The following is a 12,397-nucleotide window of genomic DNA, read 5'->3' as shown; positions in this document are numbered from 1 at the left end:
ACCACTACACTACGAATCGGCGTCTGAACTACTACGCGCTGCAAAACAAAAGAGGACAACCACCTGCTCATCTGCTACCGGCGACTGACCGGAACAAGGGAGGGGTCTCGCCGGCGCTGCGAGCCGAATCCAACTCCGGCTCGTGGAGGGGATGAAGCCCACATCCACATGAACCCATTCCTAAACCTAACTGCACCCGAGGGGCGCTATAACAGCGTGTCGACGGTGACCAGCGGCTCCGGCGACAGAGGCACGCGCGCAACGAACCTACGGCTACGGTGCACGAATCAGCACAGGAAGGAGGGAGGAGGAGCACTGGCTTACGTACGGGACGATGAAGAAGCGGCCGAAGAGGAAGTAGCAGGTAGAAGGACGCGCAGCGGCAGAGCTCGTCGGAGAAGGAGGGCCTCCGGGAGGAAGATGATGCAGAGTCGGGGACGACGATCTAGCGGCGGGAACGAGCCCGTGGAGAGGCCCGCGAGCTCCTGGACCTCTCGACATGGAGGAGGAGGTGCCACAGCGACGACGGTGACCTCCTTCACCCGTCGGCCATGGTGGATCCGCCTCGCTTACCTTACTGCAACGCTGCAGAGAGGAGGGAGGAGAGATCTGGGTGGAGCGGCGGCGGAATGGGGAACCCTAGCCGAGGCACGGACGCCAAGGGGCTTTATAGGGCGAGGGGGGAAGCGAGGGGCGCGCGGTGGCCATGTGCGTGTGCTCTCTCTCTGGTGAAACAGAGGGGAATGGAAGAGAGAGGCTGACCGAAGGGGCCCACTGCCTCGTTGGAAAGCGGGAGAACGACGACGGACGCGCGACGGGCTGCAAAGGAGGGAGGAGAAGTGGGCCGCTAGGTGGGAGGAAGCCCACTTAGCGCGCCAGATAGTGAAATAGACCCCTTTGTCCATTTCCTTTTAAGATTTAATCAGAGAAAGAAAAAAAAGGCATAGGACAAAATAACATAGATAAAATAAAAAAGAAAAATGCCCTGGACCCAAAAATGCACCAGCTATTTAACTAAAATACTTCCAACATTTATGGGGCTACTTTCATAAATCCAAAATAGCATATATTTAATCTGTTTTGTGATATGTATTCACCCCCAAGACCAAGAATAAAAATCCCACTCATCACATCAACATCTCCACAAAAACCTTTAGGCTCAAGACATTTTTAAGTTGCTGCTGGGAAGAAGGAAGTTTTGAACATGAGATAAAAGGAGAGGAAAAGGTTTGAAATTGCAAAGAGCTTTGGAATCCCCAAGCAACCACTATTTCTACACACCATCACCATATGTTATCACAAGATCACATCCAACATCATGACCACAAATACCACATGAAAATCATAGTGCACAACACAAGAAAAAGGGCATGCAATGATATGCTACGCATGCATGCATGAGAAGGAGATAGTAAGGAAACCACATGAAATCATGGAACCAACTTAACATCATAATCTCTGACAAGGTGGACCCACATGCAACAGGTTTCAAATAGGGAAGGTTCTACACTTGGGGCATTACACCTCCCCTCCTCCTATAAATACGTAGTGGTTTGGGGCTGTTTTGCACACGGTTTCTTCTCCCCTCGGCGCAGCCCTGCTCTCCTCCTTCCTCCTCCTCCCATGGTGCTTGGCGAAGCCCTGCCGGGAGACCTCATCTCTCCATCGACACCACCCCATTGTGCTGCCGGAGATCTTCCCCAACCTCTCCCTCCTCCTTGCTGGATCAAGGTGCGGGAGACGTCACCGGGCTGCACGTGTGTTGAACGCGGAGGTGCCGTGGTTCGGCACTAGATCGGAATCTCACCGCGATCTGAATCGCTGCGAGTACGACTCCATCAACCGCGTTCTAGCAACGCTTCCGCTTAGTGATCTTCAAAGGTATGAAGATGCACTCACCCCTCTCTAGTTGCTGGTCTTGTTGGGGAACGTCGCATGGGAAATAAAAAATTTCCTACGCGCACGAAGACCTATCATGGTGATGTGCATCTACGAGAGGGGATGAGTGATCTACGTACCCTTGTAGATCGTACAGCAGAAGCGATTAGAGATCGCGGTTGATGTAGTGGAACGTCCTCACGTCCCTCGATCCGCCCCGCGAACAATCCCGCGATCAGTCCCATGATCTAGTACCGAACGGACGGCACCTCCGCGTTCAGCACACGTACAGCTCGACGATGATCTCGGCCTTCTTGATCCAGCAAGAGAGACGGAGAGGTAGAAGAGTTCTCCGGCAGCGTGACGGCGCTCCGGAGGTTGGTGATGATCTTGTCTCAGCAGGGCTCCGCCCGAGCTCCGCAGAAACACGATCTAGAGGAAAAACTATGGAGGTATGTGGTCGGGCAGCCGTGAGAAAGTCGTCTCAAATCTGCCCTAAAAGCCCCATATATATAGGAGGAGGGAGGGGGACCTTGCCTTGGGGTCCAAGGGAACCCCAAGGGGTCGGCCGAGCCAGGGGGGAGGACTCTCCCCCCCAAACCGAGTCCTACTTGGTTTGGTGGGAGGGAGTCCTTCCCCCTTCCCACCTTTCCCTTTTCTTTTCTTTCCTTTGATATTTTCTTTCTTGGCGCATAGGGGATTGGTGGGCTGTCCCACCAGCCCACTAAGGGCTGGTGTGACCCCCCCAAATACCTATGGGCTTCCCCGGAGTGGGTTGCCCCCCTCCGGTGAACTCCCGGAACCCATTCGTCATTCCCGGTACATTCCCGGTAACTCCGAAAACCTTCCGGTAATCAAATGAGGTCATCCTATATATCAATCTTCGTTTCCGGACCATTCCGGAAACCCTCGTGACGTCCGTAATCTCATCCGGGACTCCGAACAACATTCGGTAACCAACCATATAACTCAAATACGCATAAAACAACGTCGAACCTTAAGTGTGCAGACACTGCGGGTTCGAGAACTATGTAGACATGACCCGAGAGACTCCTCGGTCAATATCCAACAGCGGGACCTGGATGCCCATATTGGATCCTACATATTCTACGAAGATCTTTTATCGTTTGAACCTCAGTGCCAAGGATTCGTATAATCCCGTATGTCATTCCCTTTGTCCTTCGGTATGTTACTTGCCCGAGATTCGATCGTCAGTATCCGCATACCTATTTCAATCTCCTTTACCGGCAAGTCTGTTTACTCGTTCCGTAATACAAGATCCCGCAACTTACACTAAGTTACATTGCTTGCAAGGCTTGTGTGTGATGTTGTATTACCGAGTGGGCCCCGAGATACCTCTCCGTCACACGGAGTGACAAATCCCAGTCTTGATCCATACTAACTCAACTAACACCTTCGGAGATACCTGTAGAGCATCTTTATAGTCACCCAGTTACGTTGCGACGTTTGATACACACATAGCATTCCTCCGGTGTCAGCGAGTTATATGATCTCATGGTCATAGGAATAAATACTTGACACGCAGAAAACAGTAGCAACAAAATGACACGATCAACATGCTACGTCTATTAGTTTGGGTCTAGTCCATCACGTGATTCTCCCAATGACGTGATCCAGTTATCAAGCAACAACACCTTGTTCATAATCAGAAGACACTGACTATCATTGATCAACTGGCTAGCCAACTAGAGGCATGCTAGGGACGGTGTTTTGTCTATGTATCCACACATGTAAATGAGTCTTCATTCAATACAATTATAGCATGGATAATAAACTATTATCTTGATACAGGAATTATAATAATAACTATACATTTATTATTGCCTCTAGGGCATAATTCCAACAGTCTCCCACTTGCACTAGAGTCAATAATCTAGCCCTCACATCACCATGTGAATTACATTGTAATAAATCTAACACCCATACAGTTCTGGTGTCGATCATGTTTTGGCCGTGGAAGAGGTTTAGTCAGCGGGTCTGCTACATTCAGATCCGTGTGCACTTTGCATATATTTACGTCCTCCTCCTCGACGTAGTCGCGGATGAGGTTGAAGCGTCGTTTGATGTGTCTGGTCTTCTTATGAAACCTTGGTTCCTTTGCTAAGGCAATGGCACCAGTGTTGTCACAGAACAAGGTTATTGGATCCAGTGCACTTGGCACCACTCCAAGATCCGTCATGAACTGCTTCATCCAGACACCCTCCTTAGCCGCCTCCGAGGCAGCCATGTACTCCGCTTCACATGTAGAATCTGCTACGACGCTTTGCTTGGAACTGCACCAGCTTACTGCACCCCATTAAGAATAAATACGTATCCGGTTTGCGACTTAGAGTCGTCCGGATCTGTGTCAAAGCTTGCATCGACGTAACCTTTTACGGCGAGCTCTTCGTCACCTCCATACACGAGAAACATCTCCTTAGTCCTTTTCAGGTACTTTAGGATATTCTTGACCGCTATCCAGTGATCCACTCCTGGATTACTCTGGAACCTGCCTGCCATACTTATGGCCAGGCTAACATCCGGTCTAGTGCACAGCATCGCATACATGATAGAGCCTATGGCTGAAGCATAGGGGACGGAGCGCATATGCTCTCTATCTTCATCAGTTGCTGGGCACCGAGTCTTACTCAATCTCGTACCTTGTAACACTGGCAAGAACCCTTTCTTGGACTGTTCCATTTTGAACCTCTTCAAAACTTTATCAAGGTATGTGCTTTGTGAAAGTCCTATCAGGCGTTTTGATCTATCCCTATAGATCTTAATGCCTAGAATGTAAGCAGCTTCTCCTAGGTCCTTCATAGAGAAACTTTTATTCAATTAACCTTTTATGCTCTCCAAAAGCTCTACGTTGTTTCCAATCAGTAATATGTCATCCACATATAATATTAGAAACGCCACAGAGCTCCCACTCACTTTCTTGTAAATACAAGATTCTCCAACCACTTGTATAAACCCAAATGCTTTGATCACCTCATCAAAGCGTTTGTTCCAACTCCGAGATGCTTGCACCAGTCCATAAATGGATCGCTGGAGCTTGCACACCTTGTCAGCATTTTTAGGATCGACAAAACCTTTGGGTTGCATCATATACAACTCTTCCTTAAGGAAACCGTTAAGGAACGCCGTTTTGACATCCATCTGCCAAATTTCATAATCGAAAAATGCAGCTATTGCTAACATGATTCTGACGGATTTAAGCATCGCTACGGGAGAGAAAGTCTCATCGTAGTCAATTCCTGGAACTTGTGAAAAACCCTTTGCCACAAGTCGAGCTTTATAAACGGTCACATTACCGTCAGCGTCCGTCTTCTTCTTAAAGATCCATTTGTTCTGAATAGCCTTGCGGCCCTCAGGTAGTATCTCCAAAGTCCACACTTTGTTCTCATACATGGATCCTATCTCGGATTTCATGGCTTCTAGCCATTTGTTGGAATCTGGGCCCACCATTGCTTCTTCACAATTTGCAGGTTCATTGTTGTCTAACAACATGATTGTCAAGACGGGATTACCGTACCACTCTGGAGCAGCGCGTGATCTCGTCGACCTGCGTGGTTCAACAGAAACTTGAACTGGAGTTTCATGATCATCATCATTAACTTCCTCCTCAACCGGCGTCGCAATCACAGGGGTTTCCCCTTGCCCTGCGCCACCATCCAGAGGGATGAGAGGTTCGACAACCTCGTCAAGTTCTATCTTCCTCCCACTCAATTCTCTCGAGAGAAACTCCTTCTCGAGAAAAGTTCCGTTCTTAGCAACAAACACTTTGCCCTCGGATTTGAGATAGAAGGTGTACCCAACTGTCTCTTTTGGGTAGCCTATGAAGACGCACTTTTCCGCTTTGGGTTCCAGCTTTTCAGGGTGAAGCTTTTTGACATAAGCATCACATCCCCAAACTTTAAGAAACGACAACTTTGGCCTTTTGCCATACCACAGTTCGTATGGTGTCGTCTCAACGGATTTCGATGGTGCCCTATTTAAAGTGAATGCAGCTGTTTCTAATGCATAACCCCAAAACGATAACGGCAAATCAGTAAGAGACATCATAGATCGCACCATTTCTAATAAAGTACGATTACGACGTTCGGACACACCATTATGCTGTGGTGTTCCAGGCGGTGTTAATTGCGAAACAATTCCACATTGTCTTAAGTGAGTACCAAACTCGAAACTCAGATACTCACCCCCACGATCAGACCGTAGGAACTTGATCTTCTTGTTACGATGATTTTCTACTTCACTCTGAAATTGCTTGAACTTTTCAAATGTTTCAGACTTGTGCTTCATTAAGTAGACATAACCATATCTACTCAAATCGTCAGTGAAGGTGAGAAAATAACGATATCCGCCGCGTGCCTCCACGCTCATCGGACCACACACATCGGTATGTATGATTTCCAACAAGTCACTTGCACGCTCCATTGTTCCGGAGAACGGAGTTTTAGTCATCTTGCCCATGAGGCATGGTTCGCACGTGTCAAGTGAATCAAAGTCAAGTGACTCCAAAAGTCCATCAGCATGGAGTTTCTTCATGCGCTTTACACCAATATGACCCAAGCGGCAGTGCCACAAAAATATGGCGCTATCATTGTTTACTCTAACTCTTTTGGTCTCAATGTTATGTATATGCGTATTGCTATCGAGATTCAATATGAACAATCCTCTCACATTCGGTGCATGACCATAAAAGATGTTACTCATAGAAATAGAACAACCATTATTCTCAGACTTAAAAGAGTAACCGTCTCGCAATAAACAAGATCCAGATATAATGTTCATGCTCAACGCAGGCACTAAATAACAATGATTTAAGTTCATCACTAATCCCGATGGTAGTTGAAGTGACACGGTGCCGACGGCGATTGCATCAACCTTGGAACCGTTTCCTACGCGCATCGTCACTTCGTCTTTCGCCAGCCTCCGTCTATTCCGCAGTTCCTGCTTCGAGTTGCAAATGTGAGCAACAGAACCGGTATCGAATACCCAGGCACTACTACGAGAGCTGGTTAAGTACACATCAATAACATGTATATCAAATATACCTGATTTTTCTTTGCCCGCCTTCTTATCTGCCAAATACTTGGGGCAATTGCGCTTCCAGTGACCCATACCCTTGCAATAGAAGCACTCTGTTTCAGGCTTAGGTCCAGCCTTGGGTTTCTTCGGCGGATTGGCAACGGGCTTGCCGCTCTTCTTCGAATTGCCCTTCTTGCCTTTGCCGTTTCTCTTGAAACTAGTGGTCTTGCTCACCATCAACACTTGATGTTCTTTACGGAGTTCAGACTCTGCGACTTTCAGCATCGCAAACAACTCGCCGGGAGACTTGTTCATCCCTTGCATGTTGTAGTTCAACACAAAGCTTTTATAGCTTGGCGGCAGTGATTGGAGGATTCTGTCAGTGATAGCTTCTTGCGGGAGTTCAATCCCCAGTTCAGCTAGACGGTTTGAGTACCCAGACATTTTGAGCACATGTTCACTGACAGACGAGTTTTCCTCCATCTTGCAAGCATAGAATTTATCGGAGGTCTCATACCTCTTGATCCGGGCGTTCTTCTGAAAGATGAACTTCAACTCCTGGAACATCTCAAATGCTCCATGATGCTCAAAGCGACGTTGAAGTCCCGGTTCTAAGCCATATAAGACTGCACATTGAACTATTGAGTAGTCCTCCTTACGCGCTAACCAAGCGTTCTTAACATCCTGATCAGCCGTAGCGGGTGGTTCATCTCCTAGCGCAGCATTAAGGACATAATCCTTCTTTCCAGCTTGTAAGATTAGCTTAAGATTACGAGCCCAGTCTACAAAGTTGCTTCCATCATCTTTCAATTTAGCTTTCTCTAGGAACGTATTAAAATTGAGGATGACACTTGCGTGAGCCATGATCTACAACACAAATATATTCAAAGTGTACTTAGACTATGTTCAAGATAATTAGAGTTCAACTTAATCAAATTACATGCTAAACTCCCACTCAAAAAGTACATCTCTCTAGTCATTTGAGTGGTTCATGATCCACCTACACTATCCCAAGTCCGATCATCACGTGAGTCGGGAGTAGTTTCAGTGGTAAGCATCCCTATGCTAATCATATCATCTATATGATTCATGATCGACCTTTCGGTCTCATGTGTTCCGAGGCCATGTCTGCACATGCTAGGCTCGTCAAGCTTAACCCGAGTGTTCCGCGTGTGCAACTGTTTTGCACCCGTTGTATGTGAACGTTGAGTCTATCACACCCGATCATCACGTGGTGTCTCGAAACGACGAACTGTAGCAACGGTGCACAGTCGGGGAGAACACAATTTCGTCTTGAAATTTTAGCGAGAGATCACCTCATAATGCTACCGTCGTTCTAAGCAAAATAAGGTGCATAAAAGGATTAACATCACATGCAATTCATAAGTGACATGATATGGCCATCATCACGTGCTTCTTGATCTCCATCACCAAAGCATTGGCATGATCTTCTTGTCACCGACGCCACACCATGATCTCCATCATCATGATCTCCATCAACGTGTCGCCATCGGGGTTGTCGTGCTACTTATGCTATCACTACTAAAGCTACATCCTAGCAAAATAGTAAACGCATCTGCAAGCACATATGTTAGTATAAAGACAACCCTATGGCTCCTGCCGGTTGCCGTACCATCGACGTGCAAGTCGATATTTCTATTACAACATGATCATATCATACATACAATATATCACATCACATCATTGGCCATATCACATCACAATCATACCCTGCAAAAACAAGTTAGACGTCCTCTAATTTTGTTCTTGCATGTTTTACGTGGTGACCAAGGGTATCTAGTAGGATCGCATCTTACTTACGCAAACACCACAACGGAGATATATGAGTTGCTATTTAACCTCATCCAAGGACCTCCTCGGTCAAATCCGATTCAACTAAAGTTGGAGAAACCGTCACTTGCCAGTCATCTTTGAGCAAAGGGGGTTACTCGTAACGATGAAACCAGTCTCTCGTAAGCGTACGAGTAATGTCGGTCCAAGCCGCTTCAATCCAATAATACCGCGGAATCAATAAAAGACTAAGGAGGGCAGCAAAACGCACATCACCGCCCACAAAACCTTTTGTGTTCTACTCGAGAAGACATCTACGCATGAACCTAGCTCATGATGCCACTGTTGGGGAACGTCGCATGGGAAATAAAAAATTTCCTACGCGCACGAAGACCTATCATGGTGATGTCCATCTACGAGAGGGGATGAGTGATCTACGTACCCTTGTAGATCATACAGCAGAAGCGATTAGAGATCGCGGTTGATGTAGTGGAACGTCCTCACGTCCCTCGATCCGCCCCGCGAACAATCCCGCGATCAGTCCCACGATCTAGTACCAAACGGACGGCACCTCCGCGTTCAGCACACGTACAGCTCGACGATGATCTCGGCCTTCTTGATCCAGCAAGAGAGACGGAGAGGTAGAAGAGTTCTCTGGCAGCGTGACGGCGCTCCGGAGGTTGGTGATGATCTTGTCTCAGCAGGGCTCCGCCCGAGCTCCGCAGAAACACGATCTAGAGGAAAAACTATGGAGGTATGTGGTCGGGCAGCCGTGAGAAAGTCGTCTCAAATCTGCCCTAAAAGCCCCATATATATAGGAGGAGGGAGGGGGACCTTGCCTTGGGGTCCAAGGGAACCCCAAGGGGTCGGCCGAGCCAGGGGGGAGGACTCTCCCCCCCAAACCGAGTCCTACTTGGTTTGGTGGGAGGGAGTCCTTCCCCCTTCCCACCTTTCCCTTTTTTTTTCTTTCCTTTGATATTTTCTTTCTTGGCGCATAGGGGATTGGTGGGCTGTCCCACCAGCCCACTAAGGGCTGGTGTGACCCCCCCAAATACCTATGGGCTTCCCCGGAGTGGGTTGCCCCCCTCCGGTGAACTCCCGGAACCCATTCGTCATTCCCGGTACATTCCCGGTAACTCCGAAAACCTTCCGGTAATCAAATGAGGTCATCCTATATATCAATCTTCGTTTCCGGACCATTCCGGAAACCCTCGTGACGTCCGTAATCTCATCCGGGGCTCCGAACAACATTCGGTAACCAACCATATAACTCAAATACGCATAAAACAACGTCGAACCTTAAGTGTGCAGACCCTGCGGGTTCGAGAACTATGTAGACATGACCCGAGAGACTCCTCGGTCAATATCCAACAGCGGGACCTGGATGCCCATATTGGATCCTACATATTCTACGAAGATCTTTTATCGTTCGAACCTCAGTGCCAAGGATTCGTATAATCCCGTATGTCATTCCCTTTGTCCTTCGGTATGTTACTTGCCCGAGATTCGATCGTCAGTATCCGCATACCTATTTCAATCTCGTTTACCGGCAAGTCTCTTTACTCGTTCCGTAATACAAGATCCCGCAACTTACACTAAGTTACATTGCTTGCAAGGCTTGTGTGTGATGTTGTATTACCGAGTGGGCCCCGAGATACCTCTCCGTCACACGGAGTGACAAATCCCAGTCTTGATCCATACTAACTCAACTAACACCTTCGGAGATACCTGTAGAGCATCTTTATAGTCACCCAGTTACGTTGCGACGTTTGATACACACAAAGCATTCCTCCGGTGTCAGCGAGTTATATGATCTCATGGTCATAGGAATAAATACTTGACACGCAGAAAACAGTAGCAACAAAATGACACGATCAACATGCTACGTCTATTAGTTTGGGTCTAGTCCATCACGTGATTCTCCCAATGACGTGATCCAGTTATCAAGCAACAACACCTTGTTCATAATCAGAAGACACTGACTATCATTGATCAACTGGCTAGCCAACTAGAGGCATGCTAGGGACGGTGTTTTGTCTATGTATCCACACATGTAAATGAGTCTTCATTCAATACAATTATAGCATGGATAATAAACTATTATCTTGATACAGGAATTATAATAATAACTATACATTTATTATTGCCTCTAGGGCATAATTCCAAGAGGTCTCTCCATAGGAAGATCTGAATATGCGTTGGAATTTTTTTGAATTTATGCTACGTTACCCAACAGTGGCATCCGAGCGAGGTTTTCTATGCGTAGATTCTATGCACGAGTAGAAAACAAAAGGTTGTGGGCGATGATTTGTCAATTGCTTGGCGCTACTAGTCTTATTCTTTTCCGGCGGTATTGTGGGATGAAGCGGCCCGGATCGACCTTACACATACGCTTACGTGATACTGGTTCCACCGACAGACATGCACACCGTGCATAAAGGTGGCTAGCGGGTGTCTGTCTCTCCTACTCTAGTCGGATTGGATTTGATGAAAAGGGTCCTTATGAAGGGTAAATAGCTTTGGCATATCATCGTTGTGGCTGTCACGTAGGTAAGAATGCGTTCTTGCTAGAAACCGAAATCAGCCACGTAAAACTTGCAACAACAATTAGAGGACGTCTAACTTGTTTTTGCAGGGTTTGACATGTGATGTGATATGGCCAAAGTTGTGATGTTGCATGTATGATGTATGAGATGATCATGTTATTGTAATAGGTTTCACGACTTGCATGTCGATGAGTATAACAACCGGCAGGAGCCATAGGAGTTGTCTTAATTTATTGTATGAGATGCAACGCCATGTGCTTACTACTTTTACTTCATTGCTAACGGTTAGCTATATTAGTAGTGATAGTAGTAGTTGGCGTGACGACTTCACGGAGACACGATGATGGAGATCATGGTGTCACGCCGGTGACAATGATGATCATGCGATGCCTGAAGATGGAGATCGAAAGAGTAAAGATGATAATGGCCATATCATGTCACTATATGATTGCATCGTGATGTTTATCATGTTTTTCATCTTATTGCTTAGAACGACGGTAGCATAATACGATGATCCCTCTTAAAATTTCGAGAACGTATTCCCCTAAGTGTGCACCGTTGCGAAGGATCGTTGTCTCGAAGCACCACGTGATGATCGGGTGTGATAGATTCTAACGTTCGCATACAATGGGTGTAAGCCAGATTTACACACGCGAAACACTTAGGTTGAATCGACGAGCTTAGCATGTACAGACATGACCTCGAATACAAGAGACCGAAAGGTCGAACATGAGTCATATGGTTGAATACGATCAGCATGAAATTGCTCACCATGATGGCTAGTCCGTCTCACGTGATGATCGGACACGGGTTAGTCAACATGGATCATGTATCACTTAGATGACTAGAGGGATGTCGATTTAAGTGGGAGTTCATACTTAATTTGATTAAATGAACTTAATTGTCATGAACTTAGTCTAAAAGTTGTCTTTATAAATATTGTAGATGGCCAACATCAACCTCAATTTCAGCGCATTCCTAGAGAAAAACAAGCTGAAAGATGTTGGTAGCAACTATGCGAACTGGGTTCACAACTTAAAGCTCATCCTTGAAGCAGCTAAAAAGGCTTATGTCCTTAATGCGCCGCTAGGTGACCCTCCCGCTCCCGCAGCAGCCTAGGACATTCTGAACGTCTGGCAAACGCGGCG

The 12,397-nt window shown here is 46.9% G+C and overlaps 1 pseudogene; it reads right to left on the bottom strand.

Moving 5' to 3' along the window:
• LOC123397257 overlaps positions 1-12,397 on the bottom strand; it is a 57,692-nt pseudogene that overhangs the window by 18,188 nt on the left and 27,107 nt on the right.

Source organism: Hordeum vulgare, chromosome 5H (assembly GCF_904849725.1).
Source record: "Hordeum vulgare subsp. vulgare chromosome 5H, MorexV3_pseudomolecules_assembly, whole genome shotgun sequence".
Lineage (NCBI taxonomy): Eukaryota > Viridiplantae > Streptophyta > Magnoliopsida > Poales > Poaceae > Hordeum > Hordeum vulgare.
Note: the sequence above shows the minus strand (reverse complement) of the source record. Positions and strands in the feature narration are given on the sequence as shown.